The sequence below is a fragment of the Lepus europaeus genome, chromosome 15 (genome assembly GCF_033115175.1).
Source record: "Lepus europaeus isolate LE1 chromosome 15, mLepTim1.pri, whole genome shotgun sequence".
Classification (NCBI taxonomy): Eukaryota; Metazoa; Chordata; class Mammalia; order Lagomorpha; family Leporidae; genus Lepus; species Lepus europaeus.
The window spans coordinates 80,651,922-80,669,800 of NC_084841.1; positions in this window are offsets into that span (position 1 = coordinate 80,651,922).

Here is a 17,879-nt window from a genome sequence, read left to right on the forward strand (position 1 = left end):
TACTCTCCTTCAGTGATTTTCTTCCACACTCAAGGCTTCAAGCTTGGCAATTCTCAACACTAAGTTTCTTTGCAGAACACTCTTTGAAGCTAGAGATTTGTATTCATGCAGCTCTTAAACTTTTGTAATTGAATAATGAATCACTTATAACTCAAGTCAATTATCACCTTTAAAATAAACTCTCATTCATTCATGCAGCAAATTGTTTTTGAGCCTGGGTACTGCTGCTAGCATCAGAGTTCACCACTGAGCACAGAGACCAATTGTCGTGGGATATACATTGAAATCACGACAACAATGGAATTTTGGTGTTGTATTTGTGATGTTGACTCTCCTCCACCAGCCTTTTCCAGTCCTTCAGTTGTTCTTCAAGGTCTTCAGGATAAAACCCAAACTTCATAGAACGTTTAAAAAATAAAATAGAACTAAAAAACAAACTAGTGATCTAGGTCATGTTTACCTACTATGATCCTATTTTTTCTAATTTATATAACTTGCATTTTACCGTAGGAGCAATGCTCTTTCTCACTCTTAACCTTTACCCTTGCAATTTCCTCTATCTAGAAAGCTTTCTTTTCCTTCTTCCTGCCCTATCTAGCTAATTCCTTATCATCCCTTGAAACTCAGCCACAGTCTCAGCTCTTCCTTCCATAATCATTCTCCCATGTCCTTGTCTGGATTAAGTGCCCTTGTCTGTTTTCCACTATACACTTTATATACCCCTATCATAGCACTTACCCACATCTACTATAAATATTTACTTTTTAAATCTCAGTCCAAGTAGTTACAGAGCTAATGGAAAATGGATGCTTCCTTGTTATTCTCTGATTCCCTGTGCCAGCTATCTCACTGTCTCTCAGTCCAGCATCACATTCTTCTATGCCCTGCTTTGTAATTCTACAGACAGGTCATGTAAACATTTCTCCTTCATCAAGGGACCCAATGTTTGACTTGTTAGCAGGGAGGACTGGGGGATATCAGAAAAAGTGAAAACAGAAGTTTCTGGGGGACAAGCCCCATCACACCCTCTGAGTTTTCTTGGCTACTTGGCAAAACTTTTGTAAGAACCTGCTCTGACCTGACCACAGCTTCTGTCAAATTTGTCAACCACTCAGTGGGGCATTCCTAAGGATGAGGATGCTGTCCCTTTCTCCAGTTGGTTACTCTGGCTCTTTTTGGTCACTCTCAGGGGCAGGTAGTCCCACTTTTCCCTTCAGCAAGTTTCTTAACCAACAGGAGACATAGGATTTCTGTGACTGCCATACTCTCTCTGATAGGATCTGATTCTCATCCTTCGTAGGCAAGGAGTTTCCTGTTCTGTGCTCTTAGTTCCTCCTTGTCCTTAGTCCTACACATAGTGGTTCCTTTTTTAAATTAATTAATTAATTATTATTATTTTTTTTGACAGAGTTAGTCAGTGAGAGAGAGACAGAGAGAAAGGTCTTCCTTTTTGCAGTTGGTTCACCCCCCAAATGGTTGCTATGACTGGCACACTGCACCGATCCAAAGCCAGGAGCCAGGTGCTTCCTCTTGGTCTCCCATGCAGGTGCAGGGCCCAAGGACTTGGGCCATCCTCCACTGCACTTCCGGGCCACAGAAGAGAGCTTGACTGGAAGAGGGGCAACCGGGACAGAATCCAGTGCCCCGACCTGGACTAGAACCTGGTGTGCCGGCGCCGCAGGCAGAGGATTAGCCAAGTGAGCGCGGTGCCGGCCAGTGGTTCCTTTTTTGCATTTGCTATTTCATTAGGCTTGGAGTCCTTCCCAAATTTTAATTTGATAGTTAACAATTGTTTATATTAAATAGCTTATAGTTTATAAAAACTATTTTAATATCTTATATATCATTTAATGTTTATATATAATTTATTATACATGTTTATATTACTAGTTTACATTAAATTTCATTAAAATATAAATGAATAATTTAATAAATTATAAACATAGATGATTTAATAAATTATAAATAAATAAATTGTTTATATTAAATTTTTATTAAATTGGAAATTTTCAAATTCTAATTTGATAGTTAACAATTGTTTATACTAAATCTTTCCCTGTTCAAATTCCTGCTGTCATTTCTATCTCCTGGCTGGACTCTAATACATTCCTAAATGCCCAGCACAGCCTGAAAACCCAGTAAATATGATTTCATTACTTCTTATAATGATCAACAAAAGAGGTTAAAGGTCTAAACGTCTAACTAAAATGAAGAAGGCTAAATGTGGGAATCATTGTAAATTCGGGCTTGGCTACCAATTATATCTGAAGATAAAACACAGCTAATGGTTACAACAAGAATTTGCGCCTGTGACACTCAGAATGGCAGTACTGTTGGCAGAAATCAACAACCAAAGAGGATAATTGTTTTGGAGTGAAAGATGCTAATTTTCAGGTTTTTTTTTTTTTAATTGCTTATCTCTTGAGAGTACAACATTGATGGGGGTTCCTGGAATTTATGTGGATTTATTAATCAGGTTACCCTAATTGATAAAACATACACTCCAAAAATCTCAATGAATGTCTTACTGGGCAAGATGTCTCTTTTTTTTTTTTTATTTTTTAAGATTCATTTTACTGATTTGAAAGGCCAAGTTACTGAGAAAGAGAGACAGAGAGAGAGACAGTGAAAAGGTCTTCTATCTACTGGTCCACTCCCCACGTAGCTGCAATGACTAGGGCTGGGACAGGCCAAACCCAGGAGGTGTGAACTTCTTCTGGGTCTTCTACGTGAGGGCAGGGGCCAAAGCAGTTGGGCCATCTTCCACTGCTTTTCCAGGACATCAGCAGGGAGCTGGAGCAGAAGTGGACTTGAATCAAAACCTATATTGGTTTTACCTGCTTTCTTTCTTTCTTTTTTTTTTTTTTTTTTTTTTTTGATAGGCAGAGTTAGACAGTGAGAGAGACAGACAGACAGAAAGGTCTTCCTTCTGTTAGTTTACCCTTCTCCCCCAAATGGCTGCCACAGCTGGTGCTGTGCCGATCCGAAGCCAGGAGCCAGGTGCTTCTTCCTGGTCTCCCATGCGGGTGCAGGGCCCAAGCACTTGGGCCATCCTCCACTGCACTCCTGGGCCGCAGCAGAGAGCTGACTGGAAGAGGAGCAATCAGGATAGAACTGGCACCCTAAACGGGACTAGAACCCAGTGTGCCAGCGCCACAGGTGGAGGATCAGCCTAGTGAGCCGTGGTGCCGGCCTTTACCTGCTTTCTTGCTCACATCACACAGCCACACCAGTATTGATTGCAGGGTCTTGGGGGGTGGTTTTGGAGCTTAGGCTCCGTCCCTGTCATGGCTCCACCTTTGTCTTGAGGATGCTCCACTGGAGTTTCTGCATCTGGCCACAGATAGGGGAAGAAAGTGAGAAAAGAACACACAGAATTTAGATGTGTGCAGCATGCTCGTATGGGAAAGAAGGCAGAGGAGCCATTCCTCTTCATTCTCATCTTATTACATTACGTATCCAGGTTTGTGTGAAATAGTCCCAAATGATTTCACTATACTGAGATATGAGAGAAATCAACAAGAAATTTTCTTTAATGTTAAAGCAACAGCATTTCTTTTGTCTTGGCTTATCATTTCAGCTTATTTGTGAAATCAGTTAATTGGCCTGTCTTTAAAAAAATGGCTCTTTTCCATGACAGCTGGGTATGTATCACATGAGAGTTACAATAGAATTCCTTTTGCTAGTGGGTACTCCTGACAAGCAGTGCGCAACTGCAAGCAACTTCCCTTCATTGCAGGGGAAGTCACTGTGCCAAAATGGCCTCCCTTCAACTATAACAATGATGACCCACAACAGACTTAACTAGGTGCTGCAACTCTCTCACAACTGCCTCTGGAAGTACGTTTAGGTCTCACCATGGCTGCTGGAGATGCGCATTTTTCCAGTGTAAGGAACTAGGGGAGACTCAGCCATGTATTCCAATTCCACAATCTACCCTGTTCCACTTAACTCCTTGTTGCCTTGTAGCTTAGGGAGGCAGCCTAGGAGAGTTCCCATTTTGGAATACGCTGTAGGAAGAAGGATTGCTAATTTTTCTGCTGAGACTATACTCTTGGTTTTGCAAACAAGCATTCAAAGTTAATTTTCAAGAAGAAAAAAATAAAGTAAAAAATCATATGCTGTGTTACTATCACAAATATAATCAGTTTCAATAAAAGGAGAGCTGATGAATATTCTGCATGTAAGTAGAAATAAGAATTACCAATATCAGTGAAGCATCAAATTGTTAAGTCAGCAACAGGAGTCACTGTGTACTTACATCCCATGTGGGATCTGTCCTTAATGTGTTGTCTAATGTGCAGTGATGCTATAACTAGTACTGAAACAGTATTTTTACACTTTGTGTTTCTGTGTGGGTACAAACTGATGAGATCTTTACTAATTATATACTGAATCGATCTTCTGTGTATAAAGATAATTAGAAATGAAAAAAAAACCTGGTGTTAAATTGGAAATGGCATAGAAAATTAATTAATTTTTTAAAAAAATATTATGTAGGATCTCTGTCTTTAATGTGCTGTACACTGTTATTTAATGCTATAACTAGTACTCCAACAGTATTTTTTTCACTTTGTGTTGTTATATAGGGGCAAACTGTTGAAATCTTTACCTAATATATACTAAACTGATCTTCTGTATATATATATATATATATATATATATATATATATATATATATAAAATATCAGTGAAGCATTTACAAAGCTTTCCATTAAATGTGGAATTATGTTTCTTAAACCGCATCTCCAAATTTATTTTGAACTGTTCTCTCATTTGCTTATGTTTCAATTACAATTGTGTTGTCTTCCTGTATCTTCAAATTCTAGAATATTCCAAATTGTTTTTTTCTTATTTCAGAAATTTTTCAAGGAGTTGCTTCTTCTTCCTAGGAAGTTCACTAATTTTTTTTTTTTTTTATTGTATTTGAGACAGAGAGAGAAGGAGAGAGAATCAATCTACCATCTACTGGTTTACTCCCTAAAGACTAAAACAGGAAGACCAAACTCAATCTGTGTCACCCATAGGGGTGGCGGAACCAAACTACTTGAGCCATCATTGCTGCTTCCAAGGGTGCACATTAGCAGAAAGGGGAATGGGGAATACCTTGGTGGTGCAATTATCATTAACTAAAATTATTTATTTAAGAGGTGGAGAGAGAGAAAGAGATCCACATGCTTGCAACAGTAGGAGCTGGGCCAGGCTGAAACCAGAATTCAGAAATTCAATCCAGGAATCACATGTGAGTGACATAGACCCAACTGCTTGAACCATCATCTACTATTTGCCAGGGTGTGCATTAGCAGGAAGCTAGATTTGGGAACAAAGCCAGAATTTGAACTTGGGCATTCTGAAATGAGATGCAGGTATCTTAAGTGGCATTTTAATCAGTAGGCTAAGTATCATGATGTTTAATGTGTTTAAAATGTACTAAACACTTTATACTAAGTGAAAATCTGGAATATAAAACCAGGCCTATGTGCCAGGAAAGGCCATAAAATATGTTTATCATGCTGTGTCACCTTGTAGATGGAAGGAACAGATAAAGCTTTAGTTTATGAAATTGGTATCAACTTTGGAAATGGCTCCAAATTGCGTGGAGAGAGCTCTTTGCTTTGTTATTGCATATTTTTAAATTATGTGATTAGGGAAATGAAAAGGAAAGCAAGGTAGGGGATACATTGAGGGAGGGATGATAAGCTGTAAATGACAGAATTAGGATTTTGAATGAAACTGACAGGTAGAAATGATGGGTTCACGTAAATGAGACAAAGTTCAACAGGAAGAATTCTGGAGGATGAGTTATTGTGGGGGAGGTAAAAAAAAAAGGTGAAAGTGCAGGTAGGATGGTTTAAAACAGTTCAAGGGAGAAGAAATGAGGACTTGAACTCTGTTAATGGGAATGGATGTGAGTGACACGGAGCATTTAGAATCTACATACCTTGACAAGTGAATGGATGCAAGGATGAGAGAGGAAAAAAAATCAGGTAATACTTTCAATATTTGAGCCTAGATAACCAGGAAAGGTGAAGACATTGACAGAGACAGAGAGGTCAGACTGAAGACCTGGACTGGGAGACAGGTGAAAGAAGTAAGAGGATTTCAATCAGGGCATGCAAGTTCATCAAGAGGAGATTAAAAAAAAAAAAAAAGCATTTGCTCTTTGAAAATTGGGCCATTGTTAACTCATCCCTGCTACATACTTTAGGTAAGGGAGTTTGCCCATTTATGACTTATAGCTACCTAGATTGAACAAGTACTTTGTGCCAACAACAAAGCAGAAAACTTTATGTGTATTGCCTTACTCCATTGTCATAACTTGTCCAAAAATCTCATTTATAGTGAAGGAAACTGAAGCTGACAACTAGAAAAGACAACTTAACATCTCCAAAGATGTTTTTAAGACATTCAAAGACATGTGGAAGTCACTGAAGCTCATATTAAATTCATTACCAAATTGATCTCCTTTTGTAACATTTCCACCAAATGTGAAGGGTGCCTTATGCTGTGTTTGAAGCTCTTTGGATTTGATGTGTGCCTTTGTTTCCCACTTTTCCCCATCTGAGCATGCAGTCATGTGTGGGAGCCATGTGTGCCCAGCAACCTTGTGGAAGACGAGCTGTGACATGTGGAACTAAAAGCCTGAATCTGACCCATCTGGCTGTGAGCTCGCCTTACCCACGCCATGTGCAAAGGCTCTTAACTACGTCTTCCTGAAACCCTCTCACTCTCCCTGGCTTTCTAGGATTGTGTAGACTGATTCTTGAGTGCTGTATGGCAGTTTCCTGAGTGAGGAAGATGTGAAAAATATTCCAGATAGTATAAACAGTATATGAAAAGGACAGTGCAAGAAACACACAGCCGATCTGTTTTCTTTTATTTGAAATGCAGAGAAACACAGGCACATAGACAGAGGAGAGAGACAAGATCTCCCATCCATGACTTAAGAGCCAGTACTGGACCAGGCCAAAAGTAGGGACTGGTAACTCATCCAGGTCTCTCACATGGGTGCTGGAGACACAATTACTTGAGTCATCACCTGCTGCTTTTCAGGATCTCCATTAGCAGGAAGGTAAAACTGAGTGCAGAGTTGGACAGACTCTAGGAGTCGCAGGTGTCTGGGATGCAGGTGTCACAAATGTTGACCAAGCCATTGTACCAAATGCCTTCCCTTGGCATAGCCACTCTTGATATTAGCTGTATTCTTCTCAGTATGAAGAGCCTAGATTTTGGAGGCTGAAGATAAAGATAAAGATGAGTAATTTTGTGTTTCACCTTCATTTCCTCAAGACAGGTGATTTTCCCTTTGTGATCACCTTTGTATTCCAAGCTAACGTGGGCATTCCTGCTTCTGTATTATCCCTAAAGCTTATGCCTTCCTTGGCTTTCACTCCTTGGTCATGGAGAGCTATGATATTTTACTTGTAAACATGAACTCATCAAAGCAGTTTCTGGGGTTTCTTTATATATTCCTTCCTTACTCACAAATTTGATTTTATTTTTATTTTTGCTTAATTATTTTGTCTTTCAAAATCATTTTGGGGGAACAGAGGGGAGAGTAGGAGAGTCTAGAGACTGTGCTATGCCAAAACTTTGGCTAGTTATTTTTTAAAAAGGCTTTCCTAAAAATCTAAGGTGAACATTTATCTGAGAATAAGAGACCATTTTTATACTTTTATAAATTTCTAGAAGATGTATTACAGAAACTCTTAGCTGTTTTTCCCAATATTAGTTTTATTTTATTTCTTGAATGGTAAACTTCACAAATTTTTGGGGGGCACAGAATTAAGACCCAGTTTTTCAGCAACTGTGGCCAGGTGTATTCATGAACCTTTTTTATTTAAAGACTTGTTTGTTTATTTGAAAGTTAGAGTCACAGGGGATGGTAGACACACACACAAACACACACACACACAAAGAGTAAGAAAGAGAGAGAGGGAATCTTCCATCTGTTGGTTCACTCCTCAAATGGTTGCAATCACTGAGGCTGGGCGAAGCAGAAGCCAGGAGCCTGAAACTCCATCCAGGTGCCCCATGTGAGTGGCAGGGCCCCAAGCCCTTAGGCTATCACCTACTGCCTTCCCAGGAACATCAGCAAGAAGTTAGGTCAGAAGTGGTGCAGCCAGGATTTGAACCAGCACACATATGGCATTGTGGCATGGCAGACGGCTGCTTTTCCTGCTGTGCCACAACACCGACCTTGTTTGTGGACCTTAATTATACCCAGTTGGATATTAAAGAGTGATTATATGTATGGATAAGGTGTCCTTAGACGAAGGTAATGAGGATGAGATGATGAGAGCTCCAGCAGCTATCTTGGACAAGAGATGCAGTAGCCCTAAAGAAGATAAAGATTAATCACCAGAGGCAAATGGGGTCTTTACTACGTGCCAGGAATTGTATTGCATTTTTTGGACATATTTTCTTAATCATGTCTCACAAAAATCACCTCACAGATCCTTAAAAATTCATGGAAAATTATGAAAGTTCACGGAGTATTATGAGAAACTATGTATGGATTTCATATTTTTAACAGCACATAAACTCAATTTTTTCATAAATACTTTTTGCCTTCATCTCTGTAAGTACTGAGGAGGAGGGGCTGTGGAGCTTCACTGCCTGGACAGGTGATTGGATGCTGCACTTTACAATGTGTACCTTTCTTAGCTAGTAAAGAGTTAAGAACAGTGTCTGGCCGTGAGAAGCACTCATGAAATGTTACTACTATTACTTTTGAGTAGCTCTTACAAATTGCTATCCACAGTTCCAATTAACAATTTCCATTAAAGTAATTTATAGTTAGTGATTATAAATCTATTTACACATATAGAGATGAAGTGACTTGCTGACGATTAAATAACTAGAAAGCAGGGAAGTTGGACTCTGTGTCTGCACTCTACCTGTTTTGCTCTGAAGGAGAAGCTGCAAGGAGCCCGCCGGGGACCTGCACTAATTTGTAACATTGCTACACTAACCTTAGAGAGTTGGTCTCTGGACTTATCAGTGAAGTATCAAATTTTAGGCCCTAATCCAGTGAATTTGGAATTTCTGTTGCATGCAGCTAAACTTAATTCTATTAAAAGCTAGCATTTTTCTGTAATAGCATAGCCAAAATAAGAACTTAACTAATAATCTCATAGCTAGATTCACATCGCCATCAGCGAAGTATACAGTAAGTAGAAAAAAAAACCTCCCTTTCAGACCAAAGGGAAAGAAAGTTTTAAAGTGAGAATATAATTTTCCTCATGGGCATTGTCTACCTTAGAAAAACTACTACAGAACATGCCTGTGACTATAGACTTGTAGTTCAGGCCACCAAAGATTAGAGATGGGACACGGGCACTCCCTTGACTTGCATCGTCTGGTCTGCTTTAACACAAACCAGGAGGAAAAGAAAGCTAGGCATCAGAAGCAATGGGTGGCAGGCCTATTAATGGCTGATCTGTACAGTGATCTGCCCTCAAGGAGACCCAACAGGCCAGTCCACTGCAGTGGCTTTCAATGTGGTAAGCCTGGGCTTCAGCTGAAGTCAGCTTGTGAAGAGCCCTGGCAGCTCTGCCAAGAGTTGGATCACTGGAAATGGACCTGCCCTGGAATCGAAGGATGCCCAGGTCAGAGCCACAGATCTTATTGGCTCCAAGCTGAAAAGCCCTTCACTCAGCCCAACTTCCAAAGGGACCACTGCAGTTGAGGGGACAGCCAAGTAGGGTCAGCAACATTGCAGGCAGAACTGTAAATTTCTTGTTAGAGATGCCCCCTGCCTTTACCTGGCCAGCTCTCCTCCCAGGCCAGCCAAGTAATGAAAGTCAACAGAGTGCCTTCCCCTAGGAGGTTCACACCTCCCTTAGGATATACCCCATGTGAAGAGATAGATAGGTCTGGGCCTCTTAACTTACAAGGCCTAAAGCCCACCAGATTATTATCAAGCCCCTTCTATCAGGTTCTATTTGCCTCTCAATCAGAAAAATTACTTGTAGCTTAGACAGCACCTTTCTTAGCTCCTCTAATAATGACTCTGTCCTTTGTTCTAGACCCTGTCTAGTGCACTTGGGCCTCATTCCTTTGTAATCATAACCTCTACTCTACCACCAATGGCTCTACTCCCAACCTGTGTGTACTGATGGTCCTCTTCCCCACTTAATGCTGTATAATTGTTCAGACCTGGTTAAGGCCACTCTTAGGATCATTGGTTACTATCCTCACTCTGTCTTTTATGACCTTGTCTAAATATGATCAGAGTCGGGAAACTTGGAAGGCTTCCATAGCCTTGGTAACTCATGACGACAGCCTAGGGTGGTTACTGGCGCCATAAACTAGAGTGTCAATTTGTTGGGTCAACAACAGGAGCCACTGTGCACTTGCTCCTGATGTGGGATCTCTGTCCTTAATGTACTGTACATTTTGATTTAATGCTATAACTAGTACTCAAACAGTATGTTTCACTTTGTGTTTCTATGTGGGTGCAAACTGTTGAAGTATTTATACTAAATTGATCTTCTGTATATAAATAGAATTGAAAATGAATCTTGATGTGAATGGAAAGGGAGAGGGAGCGGGAGAGGGGAGGGTTGCGGGTGGGAGGGAAATTATGGGAAGGGGAAGCCATTGTAATCCATAAGCTGTATACTGGAAATTTATATTCATTAAATAAAAGTTAAAAAAAAAGTATCTTAATTTCTCCCAAGGTTGCTGTCACTTCTAGATCATTGGCCATTTCTCCCTTATAGATCAAAGTAAAGTTCAGAGTGACAATTCTTGTTGTCCCTTCTGTCTTCTGTGAGACATAAATCATTGCAATGATGGTGAAGAATCTCACAGAAGATTCAGTTTTGAGAAAGTTGGTGTTCCCAAATATATACTGGCAGATGGACACTACCCCTAACCCCAATTGCCATCAGCATCTTTTCCCAAGCCCATTGTGTCACCTATACCAGGAAATAATCACCCACATTTCCTGTTCATTCAGGTTTTCAGTAGAAAGTGTCTATCAGGGTAGTGGTAGAGATTCCCTCACATTTTGTTTTCAAATTGCCTCAAGTAGTTTTCTTTCTTCATTATTATTAATTTTAATAGAAATGTATAATTGAGTCATTTATGTACGAGTCCTTATTGCTAATCCTAGGCTTAGGATAATCAATTCATTTTGAGAAATCATGGACTTCTTGGTTTAACATAAATGCCTATTTCTTCATGAATTCTGCAATTTTTTCTAATAAAAATATGACTGGATTCAAGTTTTGCTTTTTAATTTTAGATGTCAGGACTTGTCAAAAATAGTTGAATATAAAATGCTATGAGTAATGAATAGGGTGAAATAATGAACAGGCTATGAATATTTAAACAAACAATCACATTTATAAATATTGTAGAATATAATATCTTTTTGGTTCTATCTGATGATGCTATTGGATAATGATAGTTTTAACATAGACATTCATATATAGCTCTGATAGTTTTAGACAGTTTCAATGATGTGTGCAAACAGAGTACAGAAATTCAAGAGATCAGTTGGGGTCCCTAGTGTAAGGGGGCGCACTCTGGACTCTGAACCCAGAAATTCAAGTGAGCACATTTCAACAATTCGCTTTTTAACTTAATTATATTTGTATAACTCTTCCCAGAAATATGACACTGGACAGTTCATAACCAGAACTTGAGCATGAGGAAACAAAGAAAAAATTACATAGTGTAAATGCTGGACCAGAATAACCAAATAGAACGTCTTTAGAAAAGGATCCCTTTTCTGTTACTGTCCCCTACGCAGTCCGCACAAGGGTGATTTGATTTCGGCTAGAATCTTCTCAGATGCACGGAGAGGTGTGACACTACCACACTAAAGTAAACACTGCAAAACATCCTCTGCCTCTGAAACACAGCTGCTGTCATAATGACCATCTGCTGGCTAGAGGTTTCGAACACGCGGTGACCTCTGACATTTATGACAAACGATGTACCAAAGTGCTAGCGACGCCTTGTTAAAACGAAGCCAGGGGCCCGCGAGTTCTCAACCCCTCTTGTCTTTTTAAAAGCATGGGTTAAACGGCAGCAAGAGGCAGCTTGGACAGAAAACAGACATGGCAACAGCTAAAAGGAAATGAAATCCTAATTCTCTAGCCTTTGACTTGTGCAGCTAGCTGCAACTGCTATGCGCTTTCAACCATTAAACCACCTTAACCTTTGCAAGAGCCAAATCAGTTAAAACTGAGAGAAAATTTGCACCTCACCACACAAAACTTGATTGATTCTTCTTTGAAAATTGCATGGAAGACAGTTGCTTACTGTAATGTTTCTAACCAAAAAAAAAAAAAACAAAAAACAAAAACAAACAAACAAACATATGCTTCTCAGTCACCTCTGGTGCACAGGGAAATGGATGGCATAGAAAACACTCTAAAGAACACTTTTCAAAGTCACAAAGTTAGTTCACCTGCAAAAGTCAGTAGCATCAGTAGGATTTAAGCAGAGCAAGCTAAAGTGTAAATGTAAATGATTTTAAAAATGCATTTAAAAATTCCACTTTTTAAAACCACAATCCTAAAGATATATATTGACTTTGCATATATGAGATAAAAGAAGATTAGATGGTATTTCATATATAATCTCTATCTGTATTTTTTGTAAGCAATAATGTCTTTAGCAGTATCTAGTCATAAAAATGAATGTACATGAAATAAACTTGTTCAATGCACTTTCTCTATAATGAAAACAATGCAGGGAATCTCTAAAAGGTCTTCTATTCTCTTGATACAAGTGACAGTCTTTGGAACACAAACCTAGAATAACTGAACATAGTAATTGATAAGCTTATAAGGTAAATGGCACTTTACAAAAGAAATGGCCTTAGCTACCCATGGTAGAGCAGCAAAAGGAAGCTGGCATACTGTGAAATATGAAGGAAGCTCTTAAGTAGACTTACTGCAATGCCTGTGTCACTTTTAAAGCAATCTGAGTGAAAACCTTAAAGGTTAAAGAAGAAACTCTTTCTATTTTCTTTAGGAGTTTATGTTTGTGAACACTAATAATATTCAGCAAAGGAAGGAATGACTTTTTTCAAATGAGAATTATCTGGGGTCTTTAAAAACTTCATGGAAATCTTCATGCATATCCTGAAAAAACTAGGCACAAACTTCAAAAAATTTTCACCACAAGGAACATCTTAATTCTGTTTTCCATGAACTTTTTGAAATGCCCTCCTACTTTTAGGAAGATTGGAGTTTCCAAGTCTTCAGCTATTTGATTTTTGACTGATTAACGTAAAACTGCCTGGTTTTGGCCAACAAAAAGGAGAAACTGAGCAAAAAGACCAGAGAAAAACAGGGCATTTACTTCTGCAGTGAACATACCTACACGGTAACACCAGCCCTTTTCTGAAAATTAGCCTTGTCTGAAACTTTACTCTTTTTGAAGATATAAAAAAGCTTTCACAACTTTGCTTTGTTGGCGATACTATTTACAGCTTTGGAAATTGCTTTACATATGAAGGTAACTTGTCCTAAGGAGAATTTGTGACCAACAGAAAATTAACCTATAATCAAATTTAATACTCCATGTGTTGGGATATGAAGTGTTCATTTGACAAGTTTAACTTTTTTTTTTATTTAAAACTTTTATTTAATGAATATAAATTTCCAAAGTATAGCTTATGGGTTACAATGGCTTCCCCCCTCCCATAACATCCCTCCCACCCGCAACCCTCCCCTTTCCCGCTCCCTTTCCCCTTCCATTCGCATAAAGATTCATTTTCAATTCTCTTTATATACAGAAGATCAGTTTAGTACATATTAGGTAAAGATTTCAACAGTTTGCCCATATAGCAACATAAAGTGAAAAAACTACCATTGGAGTACTAATTATAGCATTAAATAACAATGTACAGCACATTAAAGACAGAGATCCTACATAATAGTTTTTTTTAAAAAATTAATTAATTTTCTATGCCATTTCCTTTTTAACACCAGGTTGTTTTTTTTCATTTCCAATTCTCTTTATATACAGAAGATGGATTCAGTATATAATTAGTGAAGACCTCATCAGTTTGTACCCACATAGAAACACAAAGTATAAAAATACTGTTTCAGTACTAGTTATAGCATCACTTCATATTAGACAACACATTAAGGACAGATCCCACATGGGGTGTAAGTACACAGTGACTCCTGTTGCTGACTTAACAATTTGACACTCCTGTTCATGGCGTCAGTAATCTCCCTAGGCTCTAGTCATGAGTTGCCAGGGCTATGGAAGCCTTTAGAGTTCGCTAACTTTGATCTTATTCCGATAGGGTCATAGTCAAAGTGGAAGTTCTCTCCTCCCTTCGGAGAAAGGTACCTCCTTCTTTGATGGCCCCGTTCTTTCCACTGGGATCTCACTCACAGAGATCATTCATTTAGGTCTTTTTTTTTTTTTCCATGATATCTTGGCTTTCCATGCCTACTATACTCTCATGGGCTCTTCAGCCAGATCCGAATGTTTTGAGGGCTGATTCTGAGGCCAGAGTGTTGAATTAAATGATAAATAAGAAAATTACTAAAAAAATTTTTGTAAACTTTGTTAAGCAATTTTTAAACAATCTTTTGTCTGGAATACTATTAGGGCACATGGGCCACACATATCATGTATTTTCATCATCTTCTCCTATTGCAATTTTATAAATTGCAGGTACCTTTATAAAATGTACACATAAATATATGAATATGTATACATGTGTATGCATGTTATAATTATAACTTTATAGTCTTGCATCTGAATATTTTAGTTGACATTTTAGAGACAAGATTTGATCTGAAGCGAAGTTCATCTGCAATGTATTTTCCTTTCAGCAGATTCTCACTCTTACCCAATGCCTCCCGGTCCATTTTGATTCCTCCAATAGCCACTATCCTGCCCCTCTCCATCAAAATTGGCAGCCACATTACAGTTCTTAGGATATCTTTTCTTGAAATTGACAAAATAATACTAATGAGTACAATAGCACTCACAGATTTTTTTTGTCCATGGGATGTTAGATCTGGAACTTTAGGGGCCACATAACCCAGCGATTATTTTGTTATAAAGGCATTTTAAAGTTAGTAGAGCCTGTCTTAATTTCCCAGCATGTCTCTGGTTGAAGACAAAGTGAAGTGTCAGAGGCCTTGATTGTTCAAATCAACTTTTTCCTTCCTGAAGTTCTCACCAGAAACTATGGCCCTTAAGGGACTCCATGGAGAGTGTTTGCAAAGCTTTGATCTAAGAAGTGAGGTGACTTTGACTACTCGTCTGAAATGGTCCACTTTCGTTGGCCTCTTCACACTTGAAACCCTTTTTGGGGTACTCCTATTCTATCATGACTTCACAGACTCATAGAAAAACTTATCATTAACTATTTTATTGCCAAATACTTGCATTTATTAAATAGTGCTCTTCTGAAAATCCATGGGAGCAGAGACTGTGTAAGTCATCTTTATTTCCAGCATCTATCAATAAGCATCTGACCACATCAGGTGTTGGTTAAATGTCAATGTAAGCCATTCTTTTATTTTGAATTGACAAGGGTTTTACAGGTTGGCTCTGGCAGACATAGAACTAACACGACCAGTTATCCAATCTCTATTGTAAAAATTTATCTACCATATACCTTTGCTTGACACTTTGCATATTTGAATATTGAGAGCTTTATTTAATTTCCTTATTCAAAACTAATGAATTATGGGGGCCAGTGCCGTGGCCTTGTAAGCTAAGCCCTTACCTGCTCTGACATCCCATATGGGTGCCGGTTTGAATCCTGGCTTCTCTGCCTCTGATCCAGCTCTCTGCTTATGGCTTGGGAAAGCAGTGGAAGACAGCCTAAGTCCTTGGCTCCCTGAACCTGCATTGGAAACCCAGAAGAAGCTCCTGGCTCCTGGCTCTGGCCCTTGCAGTCATCTGGGAATGAACCAGGAGATGGAAGTCTTCTCTCTGTATCTCCCTCTCTTTGTCTGCAACTCTCTCTCTCTCTCTCTCTCTCTCTCAAATAAATAAATAAAATCTTTTTTAAAAACCTAATGAATTATGTAAGAGATTCAAGTACAAAACACAATGGAATGTATACACCTATGCTGAAGAAGTCAACATTGCATCATGCTTTGTAGCTAAATCTGCCCGCTAACAGTTGTGACTGTCCAAAGGATCTTTTCTCCTGAGGGCTTTGTTTTCCTCCATGCATATCTCCCGATCCTCATCTTGACTGACAGATCAGGATATTTAGCCTACCCTCTCATCAGCTGTGACTGGTCTTATTTTGCAGCCAATATGCCCCTCTCTCCTATACACAAAACTTTGTAGCTCCACTCATACTCAGTGGCTCAGTAACATGCAGAGCAAATTGAGGTATCCAAGGACTGGCTGAAATGACATGGACTGTTTTAAAATATAAAAAGCCAGTGATGTTTGTGGTTTCAAGTAGAAGATGGACTTTCCATTATCCAGATGTTCAGGAGGGAGTTCACTCATTGAATCAATGATCAAGCACATGTTTCCATTATTAGATGTATCAAGATTATCTCATCCATATCCCCAAATTCTGCTTTATCTGTTAAAACCGATACAAATCTGTCTTCCTAAGGTAAAACCTTGTGCTTGTACCCTAATCATATCTCTCATCTACTCAAAGATACCACTCTAGCCATTCTCCCTCTGTCTCCTGCATGATCATTGTTTCTCTTCACTCCACACAATGCAACATCCTCAGTCTGTTAAACAAATCCCTCCCTAGAGCTCTCTTCACTCTTATCTCTGTCTACTTATCACCACACTGCTCTACATTGTCTTTCCAGGAAATTCCTAGAAATGGATCCTAGGTGCATCACATTTCTTCTCTTTTTCATTCTCATTTCCCCGTGAATCAACTCCAGTCAGTCTTTGCTTGCAGCAAAATCACCAGTGATGTTCACTTGCCAAACCAATCTCAGAATCATCTTTGCCAGAGGCTAGGAGACTGGGGCACAATTTGGAGTCTCATTTTCTCATTACTGACAATTGCCTGTGGGACCCTGGATTCCATAAACCACCACCAGTACTGAGTGAGACTTTTCCACTTTGGAAAAGACCTTGAGGCAGAAACAGAAAAACCTGGGCAGCTGTTAGCATGGATAGGAACTGTCCAGTGCAGTTTCGGCTGAACCTGGAGATCAGTCAAGGGGATGTGATATTCAGGACACAGAAACAGTCTGTCTTGACCTTTTCTCTGTTTGCTCTATTTTATTCTCTTTTCATCAGTCCTTCTAATTTTCCTAGCCTTTAAGTTCATCTCTCCAAGGAGTTAATCCTTAGACCTTTTCTCTTCTCTAATTACATTTACTACTTATGTGATCTCACCTGGCCCAGTAATTTTAAAATCATGTGTATGATGTTAAATTCCAATTTTATGCTTACCTCTTTCCTGAATTCTAGACCCATATATCAGGTTGCTACTCAACATCTCTACTTGGATTAGTTCAAAACCAAACCCTTGACATAATTTTCCATACACCCAGAATCTTTCCTTCAAGTAATCTATTCAGGAGAGATAAAAATATGTATACATACAGATACTTTCATATGAATGTGCAAGTTTTCATTATTTCTAATAGCTCCAAACTAGAAACAGTCTGACTGGTGATACATTCTGATTGGCGATACAGTTTGACTGGTAATGTTACCGGAGAAATTGCAGGGTTCTTGTCTTCGCGCAAGAAAGAATTCAGGCGTGAGACAGAGAGTAGTGGGAGGTAAAATAGCAAGGTTTATTAAGAAGGAACATCTGTAAGGACGGATGGGCACCTCTCCAGACAGGACCTGAGAGAGAGTGCCCAGTCCCTCAGACTGGGGGAGGGGGGGGGCTGCATGGGTGAGTGGAGAGTACACCTGGCCAGGCCAGGCCAGGG